Source organism: Numida meleagris, chromosome 4 (assembly GCF_002078875.1).
Source record: "Numida meleagris isolate 19003 breed g44 Domestic line chromosome 4, NumMel1.0, whole genome shotgun sequence".
NCBI classification, from domain to species: Eukaryota; Metazoa; Chordata; class Aves; order Galliformes; family Numididae; genus Numida; species Numida meleagris.
The window spans coordinates 61,730,652-61,752,057 of NC_034412.1; the positions used below are offsets into that span (position 1 = coordinate 61,730,652).

At 39.5% G+C, this 21,406-nt stretch overlaps 1 protein-coding gene across 1 annotated transcript in view; it reads left to right on the forward strand.

Annotated features, from left to right (window-relative positions):
- The window catches only part of NDST4 (N-deacetylase and N-sulfotransferase 4), a 107,759-nt gene that overhangs the window by 65,701 nt on the left and 20,652 nt on the right, over positions 1 to 21,406 (forward strand). The gene's annotated exons all lie outside the window — the stretch shown is intronic.

Genomic DNA, 21,406 nt, shown 5'->3' on the forward strand with positions numbered 1-21,406 from the left:
TGAGTAGGAAGAAAGACTAAAATGAAATCAGCAACAGCTATGCACCCATTTTTTTTTTTAAAGTACTGAATTTGGACTGCACGCAAATGAACAAATGGGGAGGTCTGGCATTTTTTCAAAGTAAGAAAAGGTGTAGAGTTTGGTGGTTAATTAGAAACACAATAGAGATTAGTATCCTAAAATCCATGGTATCTTCTGAAAAGGATCAAAAGAATGTCTATTCCAAAATCACTGAAAAAAAAAGTATGCTTCGAATGTGATTTGTTCTCCAAACTGCCTTAAGAATAGCAATGAGAGACTTCCCAGCATATAGCCTGGAAGACTTTCACACACCTATGTTCATTAATGAGTATGCTTTTTTTTTTTTTTTAAACATTTGAACATTAACCTCTGCATTTTGGGGTATTACCAAGAGCAGTATGGCATAAACCAGTGTGTGCTATCAGAATGGATTATGGAAATGAACAACTGTCTGGAATGCAAAGGCTTTTTCAAAATTCTTTTTTTCCATCTTATTTAATGAAATGCCTAATGTAGATAGAAATGGATAGAACAGCTAGAAATAATGTCCATAAAATAAAATCCTAACCATAACACGGTCCCCTCACCATGTAAGCTGCTTTACTTATTGCTGTAGTTTCCCCACGAAGTTTTGCAGCGAAAGGAGCTGTCTGTACCATTGTTTATTTTTGCACTGTTGACATTGTTTACATTTTTCTTTTAATCTAAAAGCAACAGCTTGGACTTTTTCTGGTGAGGAGGAGATTTGCATATACAAAAACTAATAATTTCATCAGTTTTGGCTAGCATGGTTTCACATTTGGGTCCTGGTGTCTGGTCTCCCACAAGGTACAAGTGCCTGTTTGTTCCTGGCTTCTCTATGGGAGAGAACTACGCAGTTTCTTCCAAGACAAATCAGGTGTGGTTCTGAGCATGGTTTGTCCCAGGACTGTCCCCAGAAGTCAGTCTGGAAAAGAGTGCTTCAGTTCTTGGAGACTTCCAAGACCATCCACAGAAACCTTTGAATCCTCACATCTTCCTTTTGTCTTTATGTCCTTGAATATGCAACACATTACCTGTGCTATGCATAAAACCAGTGCCCTAAAGCGATGATACAGCTTTAAGTCACTGTTTCAGGTACTCTGAGCTAAAAAAGCAGACATACAAGTAACTACTGGATTTAAGCCACGTGTGCAGAAGTGCCATCTGGCAGGAGCTATGCGTGCACAAACTTCCCGCTCAAGTGGGCAAAGAACAGTGGTACTCTCCCCATTTCATACCCACATGTACACACAGCACTGCTGGTGCTGGCGTCTGATGAGGCCTGGCAGCAACCAGGGCTGCTGGGGCTCTGTCGATGTGAAACCTCTGTTTGCCTTGTTGGAATGGGCTATAGGTGAAACTGTTGCTTAGAAGTAGACTGATAGCACCAGCAAAACAAGCAAAGAGGTGCTGTACAGCGCAACCCCTTTCCCTTCACAGCATTAATTTATCACCCCACTAACTCAAGCTGCCCCTTGGCACCAAGCAGTACCACATTTATTCACCTGATGGAGAGGGCAAGAGTACAGCTGAAATCACTTCATGTCCACTGCTATTCTTACACAAGGCTTCCAGAAGAGAAAATCCATACTTTATTCTCCAGTACACAGAATTATTACAGGTTTGCTTTACACAACTTAAGACTGTCTTTTTCAGTCCGTTCTGAATTTCAGGAATGCAATCCCTTGATTAAAATCAGCACACCACCACCTTTTGCCATGGATCACAGCTATTTCCCTGTCTAAAATCAAACTAGAAGTCAACCATTTCTGTTCTCCTAGCTTCCTAGCTTACCAAGTCAAGGGGAAAGAAACAAACCTGAACATGCGTGAACAAGTGGTGGTGTAAGCCGTTCTGAGCAGACACATGCATGCTGAGGGGATGAGTGATGTTTAGCATGAATAGCAGCCCAGGCGCGCTGGAACCAATCAGCACTGGCTTCCAACAGGAGTGCCCATTTTCAAGACCCAAATCGCTGTCCATATATCCTCTCTACCCTGACATCCATATGGATAGGGTAGCAGGTAGGCTATCATAACATTGTAGTCTAAGGAAGCAGGTTTCTACCTCATTTCCTCCCCACCTCCCCCCTAAACAAGTGCAAGTACAAACACTACTTAGATAATCAAGTTCTCATTAAACACTTTTTCAATTAGTTTGATTACTGAAGCACATTTCAAATTTAATTAAATGTAAGGTAGCAAATTTACAAAATAGCAATAATGTACCAGATAGGAAACTTTTATAGAAGGGGAGAGTGGGAGATAATTAAGTTCTTGTATGAGGTAAAGAAAATGCATTTACATTCTGGAAAGGGAAAGAACGAGGTTTCTGCTCTCCTTTCCTGACATTAAAGCACCTCCAATGAAGGCTACTGGCAAATTCTATATTTTTCTCTCCTGAAGCTTGACAAGCATAGGGAATACAGAAATCCTGATCATTACCCAAAATGAAATAAGCAATTTCAGCAAATGTATAACAAATATACATTAAGCTCATATACCAAAAATGTTTGCACTTTTGTAAAGAAATGCTACAAAGATAGTTAAATTAGAAAATGCCCAAGTGACGCTGCATAAGATAGTTTCTTGAGAAACTGTCAAACAGGATCTTCTGATGGATTTTTTTTTAAATGGTTTCTACTGAATACTCTGTGGCTCAGATATATATTTTCACTCTAATTTATGAATCCTAGGGATGAGTCACGTCTGGCAGAGATGATTTAGTGGTATGCAGAGGAGGGATAAATTCCACCAACAGACAGAAATCAAACCAACTTTCCTTTGAGTTTTAATGAGGGCTACAAGAATACCAGACAGACCTTTCCAGGACCCAGCTAATGCAGAAGGCTGAGTTTGGGGTACTTATTCTTTGCATAAACACTTCAAAGCAAAGCTCATTAAAGGTAGCGGGAAAAGTCTCAGTGAACAGACTGGGTTTGAAATAAATCTACATAGGACAACTCTTTCAAAAGTTTTCCATCTAGCTCCTCTCTGAACAGTTTTGTTCATTTGGAGGCTTAGAACAATAACAAGGAGCTTCAGATGTATTTACAAATTAGAAACACGCATGCAATTTGGGATGGAAAATGGGACTTCACTGTGGCTATTGGAGTTTTCCTTTACTGATTCATTCCAAAAAAAAAAAGCAATGAAAAATTCAAATAGGATATTTTTTCTCCTTTCCTGGACCAAAGCTAACAGTTCAATCAGTGCTGTATTATTATCATCAATGCTGTTTGTTTGACAATGCTACTGTGATTTGACAGTGACATCAAAAATCAGTTATCCACAAAATTCTAATTAGGACACAGGCAGTGTCAGCATTTTCATGCCAGTGGTGAAAAAACAGCAAAACCACCACAACCAAATCGAAATAAGCAAGAGAAGAAAAAAAGAAAAAACATCAATTGGTCAAAAATGCAAAAAGTGTAAAAACTGCTTTTGTACCTAATCTTATTTTGATAGCAAAATTAAAACTTTTCTCCTTACTAAGAATTACAGTTCTTGTCACTGCACTGTGATAGCACACATGCCTGTATTAATTGCAACTACAATGCAAAACAGACATACACTGCTACTCAAGACACCTTCAAGTCAGTAACTAAAGAATTACCCACTGCAGTGGATTCCTGCATTGTCTGGCAGCTTTATTCCAAGCAATGAAAGCTCATTTCTGATCTCCTGCAAACTTTTCACATGGGAATGTCCAAGTCCTTGGGAGGGTGCACATCCCACAGAGAACACACAGCCATCATTAGCCAGCAATGTACAAGCACAGCATCCCAAGTCAAAGAGCATCAAAACCATTAGGAAATGCTTGTTTCAGTCTACTTGTTCTAATTTTACTTTAGAGCACTGAATAAGAGAAATACCACGGCCTTAACATCTGAATCTAACACTACCCAGCTACTTAACAAGATAGAAAATTATCTGGTCTTAACCTCATAGCAACCTGATGCCTTGCAAAAAAAAAAATTAACATTTCTGCAGTTGTAAACCATTCCACAGCTTCAAGAGGAAAACAGAGTCAGCTTAAAGTTTTGATTGCAGGGTCGATGGCTTTTTTTTTTAATTTGTTGCTGTTAGGATTATTTTTGGTGTTTGTTTTTTCCTTTTTTAAACAGACATTTCCTTTTCTCTCTTCCTAAGCCTTGCCATTTCTTTAGAAACATTTTGCAGTGCTTTGAGGTGCTTTCAAAGCACTATTTTTTCAATGTTGGCTTTATTGTTTCCTGTAATTATAGAAAACACAAGGGAGATTTTATTTCAAAGAGTTCAACATTCCAGTCATTTTCAGTCAGCATTTTTTTTTAATTCTAATTCTCATTATTTACTCAGCTTAATTTCCCCTTTGAAAAAAAAACTTTCTTTCCAGGATATGTTTTAAAATCCTCCTCCCTCATTGTCACCAGCTCTGCTCCACACTGCTTTTTTGTCTTTTTTTAATTGCTTCCCTTCAGATGTTAACCAACTATTTGTGCACTTCTGTATGTATATATTACATAATATTTATATACATATTAATGTATATATTACATTATTCAATGTAATATGTCCAGAGAGAAGACAAGTTTACTGGTGTTAAGTTCAGCCGGCACTGATGTAGTTCCTCCTCAAAGCGCTTTACTGTGATGCACCAGTTGGAGTAACGTATTTTTAAGGCATGCTCACAGCCACTTCTGTCATAAGCTATCATGAACAAGCACGGAGCATGAAGTACAGTGAGGAAGTTTGAGGAACAGAACAACTCTACTTTGCTTCAAAATGAAATCCATAAGGATTTATAATTAAAAAAAATAATCTTCATAGCATACTGTTCCCAAACTGGAATAGTTTCAGCACCAAAAAAGCAGGTTTCTCACAAGAGAGCTTCAGGAACTCCATTGGAATTTAAATTTCTGGAGGCTTTTCCACAACCACACGTCAGCCTCAGAACTAACTAGGTTCAGTGCATGTTCTCTGACCATTGCCCTTTTTTCAGTCTCCTAAGAAATGCTCAGGCATATTTAAAGCCCACTCTTACAAACCGTTCTGTATATCACATCTACAGCAACCTGTATATCACATCAGCAGTATCCGCAAGGTCTTCAGTATCTTTTTTCTAGTTCATCTCCTTTACTCCCCTGCTTCACAGACGATAAAGCACAGTCATAAACGTTTAACAGCCAAGATAAGCTAATAAATACAGCCCTAAATATTATCACCATTACAAACAAGAGCGAGAGAGTCATTTCTCCTAAAAATTCTCTTTAAACAGACAGCTTTTTATTAAGAGAGCAAGTAACAGCACAAGAGGCACCTCAGTCAAACACTAAAGCAAGAATAAGTATATGGGGCTTTGAAAAGACTCAGCAAGACCCACTTGCTCAAATAAGAAGTCAGTTAATTGGATTTACTTGCCAGTCTGGTGCACATTGCTCTCATTATTTGTTGACCTTAAAAAGATGATGGATAACCCTTAATACCATCACCTCTTTTACCACAGCATCCTTCATAATTTTTGTTCGGTCATAGTCCAGTCTCAGGTCCAAAGCCACCAACCCCACCTTAGAGAGAGTGTCAAGCTAACTCCAGTAGAATAAATAGCTGTAGACCTTGCTGCATGCAAAGACAAAGATTTGCACTAAATACAACCCAATGTATGCACACAAAGCTACTTTCAAAAAGAAGATTTCAGAAAATGAAACAAAATTGGAACCTACAGTCTCAAGGCTTTCCTATCTTTGTTCAGTCATGGCTGACTACAGTGAATGAAGATTTTATGCAGCCTAAACTAAGATATCCCTTAGAGAGGTGGTTAAATTGAAGGTCTGTATCAAGGAGAAGATTATTACTTATATCTGGTGACTTAATTCACAAGATGCTCCTCTTTTCCTATTCTTCCTCAGTATTTCTCCCTGGTATGGAGATGAACTATGCTGGGCTAACTCTTCTTTTTTCTTCTTATTGCAAGGCATTCGGCCTTCTGATGTTTCCTTTTTCATATTTCCATCATAAACAACTTGCACAGGGCACTCCTGCATTCCAAATATATACACACACTTTACATAAATATATATTGATGTAGAGTCTAGCTATAGATTTATATCTACATCACCACAAAGTGCCCAGAGACACAGGCGTACTTTGCAAAAAAATGGTTTTGTCCTCAAAATCAAAACAAAAGAAATACAGGCAACAGATAGACCAAGCCATTTATAATGTTGAGAGACATAGAAGAAAAAGGGACAGTTGAACACCTAATAAGTCAAGCATTTATTTTAAGCTCTTCTTCTTATCTCAGTCAAACAACTCCAAGAAACTTTAACTTGAGATGAAACGTGACATGTGAATTTGGGAAAATTAGCTTCTTTTATAGGAATTTGGTTGTTGAGAATGAAATCAGACCTGTGATTGAAAGGCAACTTTGAACTCAACTCAGGAGAAATTGCAGACTGACCCTAAATAAGGCACATCATTATTCTAACTGTAAATGAAACATGATTGCAAACCACAGAGAGGCAAATTCTTCATAAGTGTCATGGGATGCTTTTAATTTTGAAGGCCACTTAAATGCATTTACAGTGAGCATTTACAAGTGTAAAGAGGCTGTTGCTCATTTCCGGTTTGTTAGATCTAGATTCTACATTTCCCACATGTGCCATACTTAGAACATTTTGTTCTTGTTTCCTGCTCTAACTCATCACAAGAACAGATAAGAATCACACTTGCTTCAGAATATTAAAAGTAAATGCAAAGAGGGGTTAATTCCTACCTTCCACAAGAGATCTCAAAGTGTTATTATGAAACATCTTGAGTGTTAATAATATTTTTATTTGCTTTGTTTCACTGAGCATAACTGCAGGAAGAATAAAAAATAACCTTGGGCTTCACAGAAAATACACTGCAATCCAAAAGTAATGTATAACTGTTCTAATAAGGGCCATGTGAATAGATAATCTCAGCATATTTCAGGAACAGGAGAAACAAAATCCTCCCCACTACAAAAAGGTCAATACTTGTTGAGCCATCATTAGCAGCCTACTGCATATGGCAGAGGGACATATCTGTACCTATTATTTTAATTACATTATGTTATGTCTACCAACATAAAAGGAAGCTTTATTATTAACCAGCTATGTCAGAATTTGTTTTAACGGTTACAAACACATCAAACCAAGTGTTTATATATATACATAGTGGTCCTTATTCTCCTTTGTACTGCAGCCCACTGTCCCACGTGGACAATGTCAAGAACCATTTTACTGTATGTAAGTGGATATTGCAGTGAAGCACAGGAGTGACCAGATGCTTGTCCGCATTCAGGGGACCATGAGGCTCCATCCCAGGGGCACCCCAGCCAGAGTCACCTATATGGGTGGTGTCACTGCATGAAGCAGTCAGTAGCTTTTCCCTGAGGAAGTAGGTAGTATCTCTTCTTTATTCAGACACTTGTACCCCATGCACATTCAGAATTGCAAACACCTTCTGTCCTCCTCCTGCCGCAGTCCATAGTGAGGTTCAATATAACCGACAAGTATTAATATTGAAAGACAGCATGCTACAAAAATGCCTCTGTCTACCACACAGTCACCCCTTCCCCACATCTCTTTTGTAACTAGAAGCCCTGTAAGCACTGATAACATGATAAGAATGTTGTAATGCAGACGTAGAAGTTGAAGCCACTTTTATCATACAACTTCAGGTGTACAATTACATCCATTTCAACCTTGCTCAGGTTTTTGAATCCTTTTTCTCCTTTAAAAATAATTCTTCCTTCATCCTACACTGCCACACCAGCTGGAAAGAGCTGGTATAGGAAAATATTATCCTATGGAAACTCAAGCCTTCAGCAGCATATTTAGAAACTAATTAGCTTGAAACTGAGAGCATAAAGAAAATGTTTCTAGGATAACACATGATCTTTCTTTCTCTTTTTCTTTCATGACATTTTCCTTCTTTATGACAGTTTATACTCCATACCATACGTTTGGGTACTTTATCAGAATTACTCCTCAGCAAGCTAGGTGATGGCAGAAATAGTAATAAATGGCTGTGTGTCAACAAGAGGGTTATTGGGAAAAAAGAAAAAGAATCTGTTGCCTTCAAGCACATACCATACAATAATTTATTAAAGTGTCAGGAGCAAACCTTTAAGGTAAGAATGAGCTGACTCAGAATTCTCTGATTATTGAAAATGAATCCTTAATAGAAGTAAATGGACAAGAACAAAATTTCCTTGCTCTGTTCGCCTTTCAAAATTAATTGAAAAGTGGCTGATTTGAGAATATTATATCCTCTAGTGAACTGAAAATGTTGTATTTTTTTTCCTCTGAAATCAAGAGTGGAGAATTAAATTAACTCTGAGGTTTGTTTGCTTGTAGTAGGCCACCAAAATAGATTAATTAATCATCATTTATGAATACTCTATAACACACAGCAGTCAGCTCTTTGTAAAACTGCAAGAATAGCAACATGACAGTAGAATAGTTATAAAAACAAATGATAAATTTCTTGCATCTCCAATCTATATCAACTCACATGACATTTCTCCCTCTGCAGTTAGAAAGAAAATATTCCGGTGAAAACACTTACTCAGTGTTTTATAAGAAGCCTCAGTTTAAACAGGATGATTTACAGTTGCTCCATAACTGTGTACTACACAGGGTCCTGGATAAGCATTTTCATAGGGAAATTCACTCTTGCTCGGAGATTTTTGCCTTCCTCTACTTGAAGAGTATGAAGTGCCACATTAATAATTATAGATTAATTCCATCATTCAAAACACAATTAGGAAAATATCTTATTTAAACATCTACAAAGAGAAATTTCAGAGAAACAGTCATTTATGGACATTTATCCAAACCAGTGATCATTGTGACCATTATTTATCATCAGCAGACACGTGAGCACATTCCTCCCGAAGTTCAGCTGTCCCAGAGGATTATGCTTTAACGCATTGATCAAAAAGATAAACAGGGAAAGACAGCTGTAGATACAGTCCAAAAAAAAAAAAGCCCTGTCTCTAGGTCAGGCTGCTGAACTTACAGAATCCAGCCATAGCTGATAGGGCTGTTTGCATCTTTGCCCGCTGTATCCAGTTGTAATCTGGGAAATACTGACCTTTCTCCTCAGGTATTAAAACTGCCATATGCTGAACTTACAGGTTATAGATAATGCACTTTCAGTGCTCATGTGAGTGCTTCCCTTCTTAAGGCGGTCAGCCTGCCAACCTTAAAAATATCCACAGTTACTCAAGGAATAGTTTCATTCTGCCTAGAAATACTCTTCCCTAGAAACTGAGTAGTTTGGGAATGCCTCCAGGGCATACCATGACAAGATTTAACCCCAGGTCATTGCAGAGAAAATTTGATGGAGCAACCCCAGATGACATACAGTGTGTAAGTGGAAAGATCAGAGTCAAATGCACAGATTGGCCTGTGCACAATGCCGCGCTCAAACACAGTGCTCATAAATATTTATTACCACTGTTATTAGTTATTTGGCAGCCTGGCCACTGCTGGCTCCCCTCATCGAATGCCATCCAGTTATTTACACGGATTCCTGAGTGGCAGTCTCCTCTTCTTATCCAGGAATCATAACCATGCAAGTATTACATGGGTAGAGCAAACAGCCTCTTAATCATATATCATATCCTTTGGGGTCTACAAGATTGAGGTTTCACATTGCTCAAAATGTAAGCATTACATTTAGATTTCTTCAAGGTAATGGAAGAGCAGTTTATTTCCATTAAAATAAAAAGCAAAACAGGAATAAACGTTCTGATTATTTTCTACTGACACAAGTTAAGAAGCCCCATAAGATATTTTTCAAATTTTAGAAATAATTAGTTTCGTTGCAAAGATATTAAATCTACACTAAAAAGTGATCCCTCCTGGATTGTCTGAAATATCTACATGCTACTAAAATATGTCATTATTTAATTAGCTATCCGGCATCTAAGAACAACTATACGCAAACAAAGGGCAAAGCTGATCCTTTCCTAGAAATAAGGCCAAGCAGTGGGAAAACTTAGTAAGGGTAAAGTACAAAAGTGTAATGGCTGGCACCCAGGCTAGTTGACACTCATGGCTCCAGACTGAGCACTGAGGTTTGTCTGAATGTGTGGATCTCCCCACATTTGGGTATGCAAAGCTGCTCTGAATGTATTATTTCATATCAAATCCACCAATTAATTTAACCAGTGAGTCTTTAACTCCAACCAACAACCCTTGCCTGGATATCTGTTGTCCTCTCCAGCCCTGCTCCACATTGCAGAGCAGAATGCAGGACATAAGGTTCTGTGCACAGTCCCTTTCACCTGGCCAACATCAGTTGAGAAATAAAAGCATGGGCTTCAGACAAAGAAGTAGAAAGCAGCCCAGTGTGAGGGCCTGGCCCACCTTGCCATCTCCAAAGGGTTAGGCAAGGCCATCCTCCCCACCTGTCCAAACAGAGGACAAATCAAGGCCCAACAAGCTGGCTAACGTGAGGCTTTATTCTATCTGCAACCCTTTTCAGCCTGTTCATGAAGAACAAGGCTGACCCAAGGCTCCTTCCCCTCTCCCCTCATAATACAAAATAAGGGGATTATTTGCAATTATTTAAAATTTTCAGACATGATGTGGTGAATGCAGAGACTGTAAGAGCACTATGTAATGCTGCCTACAGCACTCCACTCAAAGGCCCCGGGAAGGACTGGGGATAATGCTGGCCCAGATCAACCCTTCTGCAGTGACAGTGTATTAGGAGAGAGCTAGGGCATTAGTAACAGTAGGGACGGGCTGTCCTTACTCAGTGCAGTAATAGGGAGAACTTCACATTTTGCTGTAAATAAAGCCAGTCAGCGTGGGATATAGTTAGGTATCATAAATTGATGCCAAGGAATATTCAAATTAATTGGCACAAAATAATTGAAGCTATGCTGATTTTCATCTGCGAAGGATTATGACTAAGGAGATGACAGCCTCAACTAGCATTATGTTGTTGCTTGATAGGAGTTAAAGAACATGCAAAGTACACAGGCAAGGAAATGAGTTATTGATATCTATCTCCTTATACAAACTCTTTGATCATCTCTGAAATCTGAAAACTAAAACCACCAGATACTTCAGAGCTGTTTCTCTAATGACACTTTCATTATTCTTCCAGAAAGTGTTGGTGTACAAATCTGACTTGAGACAATAGCCCACATCCTTTTTCATTTGGTTCATTTTTTGAATTTGAAGTCAGGTTTATTCTTGAGCCTAAACTGAATAGATTTTTCTTTCAGATAGGAAGTTTATAGTTAAGGAAACATTTTCAGTAAGAAAACACAGATGGCAACGAAGCAAATCCCTATATCATGAAGTTCACCTAAAAATGTAAATATTTTCTTATAACAGAAGGATTTAATTGCTCTAGACTTTTGCCAAGACTTCACAGAGCCCACAGATGTAACTTGTAGCATCACATTTGCACAGAATCCATTGGACTTCAGCCACAATTAGATGTACTGCTGATCACTTATACAAGTGTGACAAATGAACAGACAAAAAAAATCTATTTACTTATTCACTCTAATACAGCTCTGCACTGATTTCATAAAGTCAAAAGCAAAAACATCAAGGCTGTGTTGTCGTTGTTGCCCCTCCCCCCATTATTGGTGGGGCTTTTTTTTTTTTGCAGGCTCTGACAGCATGCCCTTAAAAGTAGTGAAAAATTAATTGTAGGAGTTACAAAAAAGAATAATAATGGAGTGGAACAACCTAACTAGATTCCTTCATCTAGGACCACAGGCATCGGGAGTATCAAAAATATATATAACGCAGGAGATGGCTGTTGTATTGAAACATTATCATGATTAACCTTTAAGTAAGAAGTGAGACTCAGTAAATATTAGAAGATTAAAATAAGAAACAAGCATAGCAACTTTGCTCACATAGGGAATAGAATAGGAAAGTGCATGAGTTTTCCGTTAATAATTCATGCAATCATACCAACTAAATAATGGAAAAATTGAAAGCTTTCCTGGGTAAAAAATAATTTTACTTTTTGAATAGGGAATTTTAGAACAGCATAGAAACACTACAGCATTTGTATAGATCTACCAAAGCCATGTACTGCCACTGATCAACAACAGCTTCCCTTCCCATCACTGGAAACACTTAGGCTGGAATATAGCCACTGTAATGAATAGGGGCATGGGAAATAAAGTGCCATTCAACATTTTGTTTTCCCTTCAAAGGGAAAAATGCTACTTCCCAAACACTGCTTTTGTTGCTTCCTTCAGAGATATCACATTTGGAAAATATTTGATTATCCTGTCAAGAATGCTAGGAGAAAGAGTTGTGAGAAGGGGAAATAGAGGAAAAGTTGTTTTGTTTTGTTTTTAATTTTTATTTAAATGTGATCTTCAGTCACGTGGATGACTTTGCTTAGTAGCAGAAGGGCCATGAAGATGAATAGTGCTGAATTCTAGAGAAACAAATTGTCATTATTAAAATTAGTGCTTTATCAACACAAAAGTCTCAGTTCCAGCTTCCTTTTTGTGCTATTGCACAAACAGCTGCATTTAGGGCCCAGCATTCCAGGATTCATTATCAGTGAATGGGGCTCTGGCTCATAAGGTACAAGAAAAGTCTGCAATTCATAATAGGAGGCTGTCAGGATGTGAAATACATTGAACACTTGAAATTGAAAGAGGTATTTCTGTGGTCAGCCTAGCATAGAGCTACTTCGTATTAGTAAATGGACACTTGACAGTTTTGCATTTCTCAGCCATGACATACCATTTACACATTCAGAAATACAACATGCTACCATCTAGATCCAATTATGAGAGCTTGCTCTTGGAGCAACTGAATAGCATTTTCCAAGCACAATGGAAAAAGACAGAATAGCAAAATTCATTTTTCTGGGAAACATTCATGCAAGAGGAACAGAGAAGAGCAGTAAACGCTACTAACTTTCTACAAGAAAGGATGCTTGCACCATTCATTTCCCAATATGCACAATGTTGAACCTCGTTTATTTTACATGAGTTCACTCCTTGCTAAATTTCATTTAAGAGGCATGGAAGCAAGAAGTGCTAAAGATGGAGGAAAACAAGTTTCTCTTAGAGGAGAATATCTCTGTGAGTCATATCTCTGCCCCTGAGCTTTCCAGCAAAGAGGTAATGCATCAGCACAAGCAGGAGGAAGGAACCTAAGAGGGAAGATTACTTCTACTTATTACTGACTGGCTGTTAGGATGAGGCAGAGCACATCATTTGTACAGAAGTTTTGTAAATGACTTTCCCCACAAGGCGCGTGGATTCATGGATAGGCACTGTTTCAAGTATTTGCATAAAGACACCGGCCAGTGTGGCACTTTGGGACATAGTTCACTGGGCATGGTGGTGATGGATTGTTTGGACTAGATCTTTTCTTTGTAGTCTTTTCCAACCTTAATAATCCTATGGATACTTAATTCCCAATGTGCTGCTATACCAGGGAAGTTGGTTGGGGCACACTTTAGCTGGACACTGGAGCACTAACAGCCCATTTTCCAGGAATCTCTTCTAGACGTGGGCATGTTATTCTCGATCAGAAAACAAACTTTATTTCATAGTAATATATATCACAAAGATAGCAAGGACCTGGGTGGCTATGGAACACAAGGCTTCTGGGAAACACACAGGAAGAAGCCTTGTTTAATATCAGCTCCTGTACAAACAGCACAGCTGCAGTCTTCAGTCAGGGTGAGGGATTTAAACTAGCTGAGGGCAGGACTCATCCTCACCTCCTAAAGGTGCAGATTTGAAGTGAAACATCAGACATTCCTGCACTCAAAGCTTCATGTTTAGGGTGAAGAAAATCCCGTAGTAAACAAACGCATGCACACTAAGGACAGTGCTCTGAAAGCAACTGGGCCCTGCTTTAGGAAGTCACTTTGCTTATTGATGTTCAGGAAATTCGCATTCCTGATGTCCTACATACTGAGGAATTTACGTCCCTGAAAATGAAGCTAATGGGATTATCATAGCTACCTGGATGCTGCTAGCATGATGTCAATCATTCAGCCAGGATAAAAACCCCACTAGAGTTCAGCATCTTCTGCAAACTTTTCCTTTAAGCTGCATCTACACTGCAGGATCTACAGTGGTTTGCAGTTCTCTGGGATGAGCCTCCCAAAAAGGCAAATACTAATTGCTGGCTTGGAGCAGACCAGAATCCTAGTGCCCTCTAGAGACAGGTAAGCAGGCGCTGCTCAAAAGCCTGCAGGCAGCAACGCAGGCCAAAGGCATGAACTCTGCTGCAACTGTTTCCTAGCAAGATGCTGCAGTTTTTCTGGCATTGCAGTGGTACAGAGTCACAACCAAGGAGCCTGGAAACAAGTCTGAACACAAGCTGACATGACAGAATTCGTATAGCGGAGGCTGTTTTATTTCAGTATACCTGATGTTGTATCCGTAGTCAGAAAGCACACCTCAATTCCCATGCCCAGCTACTCTACTGTAAACAGACTTTCCTCTGATGCTTTTAGGATACGGTGCTTAGCATAAGCACCTTGTTAATGGAGAGTTAAAAGGGTCTAAATCTAATCATCTTTATACCCTGCAGTATAAACTGGATTTTATGCAGCAATTCAAATACATAACACAGTATTACCATGAGTCTGCATATTGCTAATACTTCATTAGCTTTACAGAATGTTTCTACTGAGCACAGTGACAACCATTCTCACTCTCATTCTGCATATTAATAAACTAAGCAATTGCTAACATTAAAAAATTCAATCATATATGTTACTCAGGTACCTTATAACATAACTGTTAGTGCTTTTAGATAAGACTGTGCTAAGTTTTGCACTTACAGAAAGAAATAAACATTCAGATTATCCCTAAATAGGTACATGGGCTATGCTTATGGACAAAGGGCATTAACTCGGAGCACAGAATGCAGTTTCTGTGCACTTCCAAGTATGGGTTTCTATTCAATAATTTTGAAACAAGCCTCTCACCCTACTAGCTAATCCAGGTATCACTTTACACTCCCCTCCCAAATTGCTCCCCTAGAAGTCTGCACTCACACTAATGACCCATTGCTTGTGACATGTTGCCTTTTTAATTAGCCTGGCCAGCTTTCCAAGGAAAGAAAAATGTGTTGTCACCTGACTGTGCTTGGAAATACAGCAGGAGCCGCCTGTTCCCTGTCGGAGCAGCCAGGAACTGCTTGAGAGTTCCTGACAGCTTCTCTGCTCTGGAGGAGCAGCTCGCATGCTCAGCTGTTGCAGGTCACAACGGTTCAGGTTTGTTAATAACAAGCTACCCAAATATTATGACTTAGAAGCAGAGGAGCTGGTAAATAACCAGATGTAGGATGTAGTTTCTGTTGGATCATGTCAGATGGAGATGTAAAACATTCTCAACAGTAGTAATTTTTCTGCCATTAACTATTTTAGTTGAAGTTGACAGTGATTTGAAGTTACCCATTCCACTGCTCCCAAATGACAGAGGAGAACAAAGTAAGGCCTGTATGCTGCAGTAAAGCAAATGAAGCAAAACCTGCATCAAATGAATTAAAAGCACTACCAAAAGTAGAGAATCCACCAAAGGCTGAGAAAAATGATCCGCCAGCTCTGCTTCTGCTTTTCCTTGGAACCCATCTGCCCCCCAAAGAGGTACTCAAAAGAATCTTAATTTATGGTTAGCAACCTTAACTGGGATTGTTTAGTCTGGAGAAGAGGCAGCTCAAGGGAGACCTTACTGCGTTCTACAACTCCCTGAAAGGAGGTTGTGGTGAGGCAGGTGTTAGTTTCTTCTCCCAGTTAACAGTGACAGGACAAGGGGGAATGGCCTCGAGTTGTGCTGGGAAGGTTGGATATTAGGAAGAATTTTTCTGAAAAAGAGTGGTCAGGCACTGGAACAGGCTGCCCGGGGAGGTGGTGGGGTCCCTGTCCCTGGAGGTGTTCAAGAAAAGGACAAATATTGCACTGAGCAACATGGTCTAGAGCAGTCACAGGCATGGTTTGACAGCTGGACTAGATGATCTTATTGGTCTTTCCAACTCTTATGAGTTTTTTGACATCCTTTTTCCCTCTCCCCACCTAGCCTAATGGAATGAAAACATTATTTACCCACCAGAATAGCGCATTAACTGCACAGTTAGCCTGAGAAATTTAGGACCACTCTTGTCCTCAAACCTCTCTCTTACAGAGAAGTTACAGACAGTCTATTCGAAGTGTTAACACAAAGTAGGGAATAGAAACCAAGAGGAAAAAGAACTCTAACAAATGTAAAATAGAATCATAGAATCACCAAGGTTGGAAAAGGCCATTATCTCATTTGGCCATCTATCTACCACTAATATTGCCCAATAAGTCATGACCCTCAATGCTGCATCTACGCAGTTCTAGAATACCTCCAGGGATGGTGATTCCACCATCTCCCTGGACAGCCTATTCCAGTGCCTGACCACTCTTTCAGACAAGCTTTTTCCTAATATCCAATCTGAACCTCCCCTGGCACAACTTGAGGTCATTCCCTCTCATCCTATCACTTATCTGGGAGAAGATACCAACCCCCACTTCACCATAACCTCCTTACAGGGAGTTGTAGAGAGCAATAAAATCTCCAGAGAGCCTCTTCTCCAGAAGAAGCAATCCCAGATTGTAACTTCCAGCCTGTAGCCTACATCTCTCCATTCATTCCCATTTAATACAGCTATAAATGGGATGCTCCTGGAAGATCTGTGTGGGTCACCCTACACAGGAGGACCAGCTCAGCTGTGGCATTCCCTGCAGCTGCTCTTGCTGCACTGATGGGCGGTAGCTCCAGCCTCCCAGACAGGGTCACCTCGTCCTGCACCCATTTGAAAAGCTGCAGTGTTGAACAACAAAAAGCAGGCTTAAAGATTGCATATTTTATGTATCTACAGAAAAAACTGCATAGAAGTTAAAGTTATTGTCATGAACCGCCCTTAAAGCAGCTGTCCCCTCCTCCTGGGGAACAGGACTGCATGTTAACTCATTTCTCCCTAAATGGAGGACAGGTTTAAAAGCAATCTGACTTTGAAATGCTGACCCCAGGTATTTGTTACTTATAGAAAAATCCAGCCTTTCATAATGAACCTGACAGCAATCCTCTTCTTCAAAAGAGACAGTGCCTGTCTTTCTGTCCAGCAGATATGGAGGTGCATCAAAGGTTATCTGGTTTCCCTTTCCAAATCTTTCATTAGCCTACCAATTAATTCTTTGCAAATCATATTTTTTTCACCAGCAAAATGTAAATCTCAGCACTCCCTTTTCCTATGCACATCTTTCAAAGCCATAGCTTTCAGCCAAAAAGCTGTAGATATTTCTTATCTGCATAGAATAAAATGAGAGATTAAAAAAGAAAGTGATTTTGAGAAAGACGTATTGTGGAGCATGAGAGGGAGGCAGCAAGCAAGATCTGAGTCAGAGGGTGGATGGCAGAAAGAGGAAAGCAAAAACTTTTTTGACTTAAACTTTCAGTATTTTCTCCCTTTCAGATCTCAAATTATTAGCAATCAAAGTTACAGGGGCAAAGGGAGAGGTGAACTACCAAAACTAAATAGATATTGCATCGGTACAAACTACAGCATCATTTGAACACTGCTGTCCTACATGTCTGCACTCTAGCACATCACAGAGGAAAACAACCAACAAAGTAATTCACAACCAATCCTATCTCACATATCTTGTTGACAATTGATTGTATGCCAATAGCAAGGGCTTGTACTCAGCTCTTCTCTGCACATTTGTCTAACACACATTGCTTATGCTAGTTTAACTCTAAGAGTAATGCCATGCAGCCAGGGCCTTTCCCATAGCCCCAGGAATCTGAAGTAATTTATTGCCTTTGTACTGCACTGCTGCACAAGCAGTATCATACCTCCCTCTGAAAAGCATTACCCCACCATGATGAAGTGCTGGCTGCTGGTTGTTGTCAGCCCGTGTTGTATCTTGCTTTTTGTCATGGAAAGTACAGAAACATGGTCCTTTCTCTTTTATTCTCCAGTTTTGCTCTGAGCACTATGAGAAGAGATATTAAGCAGTTTTCACTGGTTTCCTCACTCCTGCCCACAAGGCTGATTCTGAATCCCTCCTGTGTCGATCAAAACAGCACAGCAAAGCAGTGCAGCTGTGTCGTGCAGCACAGTACCAGCCCCAAGGCATACAGCAGCATTGTGCTTGCTCAGCACATTGCTCTGTATTGAAGCATCAGCAGGAAAACACAGCTTTGTGTCCACTTATGCTCTAAATATGAACAGTTAATATCCATCCACAGTTCTCTCAAAATATTTGGAGACAGACAGCGAAGAATCAGATATGGTTTCATCAGTGCACACTGCATCCCATTCACTTCCTTCACTTCAAATAATATCAGTGGAACAAAAGAAATCGAGAGGTATCTAAGGTATCTTGACACCATAAAGAGTGATAACAGGATCTTCTGGACTGGACAGCAGCCTAATGAAACTAAATAACTAAAATAAGCTGATATCCATCTTCTCTAGGTATAATGTCACACACAAAAATACTTGTCCAAATTCAAGTATAAATAAATAAAACAGCAATTATAGATTTATGTGCCTACATTATTTGCTGCAATAATATTAAATTGCTGCAATAATGTTAAATGCCATTGACAGACACTTTGGCACTTAAAAATACTTAGAGACAAGATGATCTTCCCTATCAAGATTTCCTTTAAGTGTTTTCCTTTTCATCATTTCTAAATAGTTTGTATGAAGCACTTATCACATTTATAGGAACAGGAGCCTGAACCAGAAAGGATACACTTGTGGGTTGTTTTGTTGTTTTTGTCTGTACTGGGGATAGGGAAGCAGGTATAAAAAGGCCAGCAGACTGGAAACTCAAAGGAAAAGATACACTACCTTGTTTATTAGTTTCTTGGGTACAACGTATTGGAAAGCATGAAGTCTGGGGCAATTTTATTGTTTGGCTTTGTTAAATATTTTCAGTCACATGATGCATAGGAACTGAATGCCACCAAATCAGACTGAAGGAAAGGAAGTCATCCAATCTTTTCTCTTGCCAATCTTTTCTCAAAGATGGCTCAGAACAGAGTAAGAGGGAAGAATAAGTTACCTTGCATGAAGTAGAGTGAGTACTGCGCAAACACACGGGAGATGGGCCATGAGGGACACTTTCTCTTAAGCTCCACTAATCTTCACCTTAGAGAAGTACTAAAAATCCTCATAAATAATATAACAAATTAATGGGTAGGTTTTTAAACATCATGGGCTGCCACTTAAGAAGCACCAGGGTAGCAGAGCACAGTGGTAGAAGTGGGAAACATGTGACTCTTTGTTATCCTGGAAGGCAGAACAGCACACTGCACTATGGCTGCAGTGTTTGCAGCCAAAGCTCAAGCCCAGGGCTGACCTCAAACAATAGCAGCCAAAACTTCCCCTTCTGTACCCAGGTCAAAGATATTACAGAAGCTATTCCCCACTCCAAGACAGAGACAGAAATCTCACTGACCTGAGCATACCAGATCTCCTGCTACAACTCTGAGAAAAGAAAAATATACCCGCCTCCTCTCTTCTTATAGCCCACACCAATTCAGGTGCTCCAGAACCTAAAAGACCCCACAAGATGCATACACCCATCCCTGCCTACAGAGCTGCATTTTAGGCTAATGCAAGTAGCCTGAGAGGTTTAGCATACTGGTCATTTCTCATGTCAGTCTTCAACCAAACGCTCCCAAGGCTTTACAGCCTGGATCCATATGCTAGATAAGGCACAAAAAAGCTAGGAAAAGAAGTGCTGAGCCTATGCCCCTCTTCTAAGTCCAGACCAACCTGAAAGCAAATGGATCTGTGTTTGTGAACTGCAGAGTGCACATAAGCTGGCTGTATAAAGAAAGAACAGAACACGCTGTCAATGTAATGGGAACCTGATCCTTTCACAAGCTAATATTTGCTGCTCAGCATTGTTCTTTCTCTTCATTAAGGGTCTGGCTCAGGCCACATTTTGCTCTTGGGCTTCAGGAGTTCAGTGCAGCGTGACGAGGTGCTCCCATTAAAAGTCATCTATAAATACCTCTCATATGGAGATATTCTGAATTTCACATAAAGGAGGGCTTCACATGTAAGGAAACATATTGCCCTTGTATGGATTCTTCATCTGTCGCAGTTGTGATAAGTACACAAGACTTGAGGAAAAATGCAACTCTTATGGACTCTGGATGCATTATCAACTGACTACTGAATACACAAAGCCAGTGCTCTATTTTACTTTTCCCAGAATTACTGCATTGAGTTAGGAAGGCAAAATGCCATTTTTCCCACAACCATGTTTTGGGGTTTGCTGTAAACTGTCGTTATAACTCTAATTTTTTACTTCACATTAAGGCCTCAGTAAAGTTTGATATGGTTTTATATATATATATATATACATATACACTCTTTAGTTATCAATATGATGCTATTTCTCCATGACAGTGTAATTAAATTCTGTTGTCATTGTGCACCATATCTGAGGCCAATGTACCGAGCAAAACAGTTCAGTAACAATACCCTGTTTGACAGCATCTTCACAAAGCTAAATAATCACAATCTACAGATAAACTGGGCCTTTGCAGCACTGAAACTGAGTTTAATCACCTCATTCAAAGAAAATACTAGGAAACATATTCTGCACATTATTCTTACAAATTCTTCTCTTTATCCTTGGGAAATAAATGAGATCTACAAAGCAAATTTCTCCATGTTAAGGAGAACTATAAAAAGACTGATAAACAGACAGAAGTCTTATTGCCTTTAAGAAGAAATCAATGGCACTGATATTTAGTTGAGATATCATCATCTATAAATGCTTGAAAGTTTTACATTTCAGAATTTTTTATCTTTCTACAACCACACCATTTAAAATAAACTGGCCAAGCCAGTTGGAGGAGACAGTCTATTAGTCTGATTTTAGTGTTAGTGTTAGACTCAGTTTGTAGGAGACAGACAATTAGTCAGATTTTAGTTTTAGTCCTGTAAATTGCAGCTCTGAAATTAATGCTTTTCTGAGGAGCAAGAGCTGGTGCTCCAGGAAGCTGGTGGTGGGCCCCAGCCATGCGTGTGAACTGAACTCATAGGCCCTGGTGCGGGGATGAGGAAGCAAGCAGGGGCTGTGCAAGAAACAACTTTGGTGCAGTTTGACAAAAGAAATCAAAACAGAAGAATAAAGAATCCCTGAACACATCTCCTGAACAGAGATGAGGAGTCCTTGAGATGAGAGGGGGGATTTTGAAGACATAGCACATATGCAACAATGTCTAGACTAAACGCTGGCAGAGAAGTTGGGAAGTAGGACTGGCTTAGCATTTTCCTCTTCTATTGTTTTTGAGTGGTGGTGAGAGAGTTTGGCAAAGCCCCATGCCTGCC